Source organism: Asparagus officinalis, unplaced genomic scaffold, assembly GCF_001876935.1.
Source record: "Asparagus officinalis unplaced genomic scaffold, Aspof.V1 AsparagusV1_Un1459, whole genome shotgun sequence".
NCBI lineage: Eukaryota > Viridiplantae > Streptophyta > Magnoliopsida > Asparagales > Asparagaceae > Asparagus > Asparagus officinalis.
The window spans coordinates 5,364-10,726 of record NW_017973718.1 but is presented as its reverse complement, the minus strand read 5'-3'; positions in this window follow the sequence as shown (position 1 = coordinate 10,726).

Here is a 5,363-nt window from a genome sequence, read left to right as displayed (position 1 = left end):
CAATACATTTTCAAACATGAATAAATATGTTTAGGGTTTTAATATAAAATATTACATGTAAATCTTTCGTTTCTGTTGATATACATGTGCTAGAATCGAAAATATATTGCTGGACATGATTAAAGAGAACTTTAGTTAACATTTTTTGCAGAAAATCATCGAAAGCATAAAACTGGAGATCTTCTACTCAGTCGACCAATGAGTCGACTTATGAGTCGACTGATGAGTCGAAATTTTAGATTTTTGTTTTGTCTGGTCGACTTATGAGTCGACTGATGAGTCAACTGATGAGGAGTTTTCTTCTTTTGTATTTCTTTAGTTTTGAATCTGTTTGAGTTATTTCAGTTTAACTGAAATTGTTCATGTTTATTATTGCTACGTGTTTAAATATGAACGAGGGTCGCCTCGAATGACGGGTATTAGAAATTAATGTATAACCTGTATCTTTACATATGAGATGACATACGGACACGAGTTTAGGTTTGCGCACCGAGACACGTGAGAAATTAGGGCATATGCACCTGTTCATATAACTCATCTAGTCCATGTGTTGGGCAATTATGATGTGTAGTCCATGTGTTGGACATTTATCACTTTCAGTCCATGTGTTGGACAGTTTACATATGCAGTCCATGTGTTGGACATCCACTATATCAGTTTATACCTTGAGAGTTGACATCTATACTTGCATAAGTTGGACACAACACTTATATGAGTTGTGACACGACACCGTAATTTAAGTCTGAGATGAGTTTGCCTTCTTTTATTAATGTTCTTATATTAGATTTTGGGTTTGATATTTAGGGATGTAAAATTTGAGATACAAGGTATATACATGAGGGTTTCCTTGTTTGAATTATTTCGCTCGACGTACCTATGCTCGTGTTGTAACTTCCTAAATACTAGAATCCTCTTATACATAGGTATTTACAATCTGAGCTACATGGTATATATATGAGGGTTTCCTTGTTTGGATTATTTCGCTCGACGTACTTATGCTCACGTTTGTAAATACCTAAATAGGATTTGTGATTTAATATATATATGCTATGTCTGTATTTTCTGTATACAACGAGCCTTTTTCTCTTAGGGTTGGTTGTAATGTTGCTCGCTAGCGCTTTGACGCTCGTTGTCCCTCACTCTTCAGGTAACGAGCCAGGAGTCCGGAGAGTCGCAGGTTGATGGTGAGGCACTCTAGCTTTAGCTATTCTATTATAGTTATATTTTACTTTTGAGCTCCACTGTAGGCTTTTGTTAGATATTTTGAGAGTTATTTCTAGAAGTTGTAAAGGCTGTGTGCCTTATTTCCTCTTTTCAATACTTTATGTATTTTGAGACTTGTTGAGGAGTTCCAGTTTATTCATTCCAGATATTGATTTGTATTTCAGTATGTTAGATGATGAAATATTAATCTGATCTCTATTATTTCATCAATTGACTCTTGTGCTTGTATTTCAGTATGTTAGATGATGAAATATTAATCTGATCTCTATTATTTCATCAATTGACTCTTGTGTTATCTTTTACTTGCTTTTGTACCTACACTATTAATCTGATCTCTATTATTTCATCAATTGACTCTTGTGTTATCTTTTACTTGCTTTTGTACCTACACCTGTTATTGACTCTACTAGAGGGATAGTAATTATGATGGTAAAACATGTTATTACACGGTGTGGTGCATGGCAGGTTTGACATTCTTGGTTTCACCTTAGACTGTAGCCTTGTGTGAACCCAGGGACGTCACACTAATTTCTTAATCATGATAGATCTCTAACCCTATCTAATTCTCATGAAGTTATACAAAGAATCAAAAACACAATCCCGGCCAATAATCTTCACCTTGGATTTGATTCCTAAACTCCCTTAAAGATATATCATCGCTATCTTGAAACTTTACCTCTCCCGCTAGAGTCTTCTATTTCTTTCACACTTTAAATTAAAACACTTACACTCCCAACCGGATGCCTTTATGACCCCCACTTTCATCTGCCTCACTGTGGCGCCTCCACCTCTCTTGTGTATACCAAGAAATCTTCGCCACCTCTAACATTAGAAACAAATCAACCATGCTTATCCTTCCAAACTAAACTTGACAGTAGCCTTCCCCCACTTGATGTCCTCGTACTCCACCTGCATCGCTCGTCTCGAAACATATCGATGCACCTCTCCTACTCCACACTATGAGCTAGATGCCTCCATCTCCTCCATCACTTGGCTTAGATCGAATATGAGCGCTCATCGTCTTTAAGTCCAATGACACCATCTCCATCAGCATGTGTGTCACTCAGTCGCACATGCTTGCAAGCTCCACCTAATCTGGCACTATCCTCCTCGAGTCTACACACCAACCAACTTCTACTCCTACGATGACTTTGAATAATTATATGCTAACAATTCTACTGCTAGAATCATATCTGATTCTCTACACCAATCTCATCCCTTGCATACTCGCTTGCCCTATCTGCCATCAGATTTGTCTTGCCGTTGAATAGAGGAATATCAAACTTCGAACCCGAAGAAGTCATCATCCTCTAAACACAATCAAAATTTAAATCAGACACTAAAGAGATTGAATTTGATAAAACTAACATAAAAAATAAACCCAACAAGTCGAAAAACCCTAGGAACGACTCTTGGATCATGATGCGACATAATTATGTACCAAAATTGCAATTGCACAATTTATCAAGTTATAGTATAAAAAGATATCGATCCCACGAAGAAGGTGATTTCAAGAGATTATTAAACTTGGTTCTTATATTTTGTGCGTGACAATTAGGAATAAAGAATAAGTGTGATTGTATGAGTGGTTATTTTGATTTATATGCAAGAGGTAATAAATTGAATTTTAGAGGAGAGAAGAAAGAATTAAAGAATAAATGAAATCATAAGGCAAGAAATATGAATTAATAAAATCAAGAAATAAAACCAAAAATGAAAAGAAAATTTAAGAAAGTTAAGATGAAGGATTCAAAAGAGGTAAGAAATCTAGAATATAATCCACTAACCAATTTCAATTACAAAATATAAACTATTCTCTTTTTATCATATTTCAACTTAGATTTATTAAGCATAGATTATCAAACCATTTAAGGAAAGTGTAACCTATCAAATTATCATCTAAGTTAAAATCACTATTCATGATAAGAACAACAACATGATAATAATCCTAGAATTCATAAGCATAATCTATCAAACCATTTAAGATAAGCATAGATTATCAAATTCTTCTTCTACCGATTAGTTCTCTAGTTGATTATCCTAAACATGAACATTTTAAGTACAAGAGAATAATTCATACAACATAAAAGAAATTAGACTAGTTTCATACAATTCTAAGATTCCTACAAGAATTAAATTCACATCTTAAGAAATAAAAACAAGAAAAAGAAGACTAATTACAAAATTAAAAAGAAAAGAAAAATCTAAACTATGAACAAGAAATAAATCTAATTACAAAGAAAATAAAAATCTAAACTACAAAATAAATTGCAGAAATTAAATGCAAGAAAAATAAATCTACTCTACAAATTAAAGTGCAAAAAGAAAATAAAAAAGACAAGAAAGTAAATCTATACTACAAGCATGAATTTAAATCTAACTAATAAGCAATAATAAAGAAATTACTAAAAAGAAATAAAAGAGAAAAGAAATGCAAACCTTCAAATTGCTCTTCATCTCCATCCTCATCATTCAACAAGAGGAGAAAGAACAAATTTAAAGAGGAAAAAATTATTTTTATTAATTGCAACTAAAGTTACAATTTTTTGGAAGGCCTTCTCAATTAAGAGTAGCCCTCCTCTCCAAAAGGAGTTTACAAAATTTTCACACCTCTAACCCCTCACTCTCTACCCCTATTTATAGTAATCTTCAATGAATATGAGCCATTAGATTTGTCTTGAGCCCCAAGCCAAATCTCCACCTTTGGTTTATTTGATTTTCCAAGGCCCAATTTTCATTTGATTTTCCAAGAAGAAAAGAACAAGCAAGTCCGGCCCATAGAGTCCATATTCATGATTCATTTTCTTTTTGACAATCAAATGAAAATTGCTTTTAATTGCAACACACAAGTCCAAGCCCATTCCTTTGATTTCAAATATGGTCTTCATTTTCGGCCCATCTATCCAAGTCTGCAGCTTGCATTTCATTCGGTCCACTTCCCATTTGTTTGAAGAAAAAAAATAAAAGTATCTGCAGTGGCCCATGCAACAAGCCTCCATCATGTCCGGTTTTGATTAAATGGCAGCAAACAATTGATTTTCTTGATCCGGCCCATGAAGATTAGAGGTCCACTTGATTTGAAATTAATTCTCCTTTGTGAAAGCAATTGCAGCACGTCCATGTCCTCATTTGGTTTTGGGCCTTCATGCTTCATTTATCCAACCTTGGCCTTCAAGCTTTATTTATTCCAAAAATCCAACCTTGGACCTTTCAAGCTTCAAGTCCAGGTCCCGTCCATGTGATTTTCACTTGAGAAATCACATTCAAGCCTACATTCTTGCAACATATTGGACTTTGCATTCAAGTCCATCTCATTCCACTATTTGCATCCAAGCTCATTTGAGAATAAAGAGTATTTTGCTTCTTTTGGACATTTTGGTTTTTGGCTTTAATTGATCATTTTCTTTACTTGCTTAATGGGCTTCATGCTACAAAATAGAGAAGAGAGATTTTTGAGGGGTTTTTATATTTAATAATATTTATTTATATTTCTATTCATTTATATATAAACTAATCTAAAAATAATTATTAATGGTATATTTATTCATGTAAAAATTATAATAAAATGTGATTATCAAATACCCCCACACCTAAACTTTTGCTAGTCCTCTAGCAAAGAAAATAAAAAGAAAATCCTAACTCACTTTCGCAGGAATCGCGGTTGTATTTAGCGCATACAACAAGCCTTTAAACCCCTAGGTTACCCTAGTGGACAAGTTATAGTCTCGTGAGGGTTTGCAGTGAATATACCCACAAAATTCGGTCAACTTGCCAAGTTAATTAAGTCAGTAAATAACAGATTTTCCTTGATATATTTAAACATTCTAATTGAAGCTAGTTAATAATCAAGAAAACGTTTTTATATATAACTCCAATATAAATCCTCTAGAAAATCTTTTTCATTATAGCAATACAAAACCAAGTCAAATCTTAGAAATTTAATTAAAAAGTTTTGAAAAGAACATGCCAACTCTTTGTTTTAAATAACTTTCAAGTCTCTTGATCAAAAATTGTTTTTCAAGACCATATATACAAAACAACAATATATAAAAACAATTGTTAGTGTTATATATATGTATATTTTTTCCACTCTCTAATTCTTGGTGATTGTTTTCTATTTTAACGGGCTTTCTAAGTGA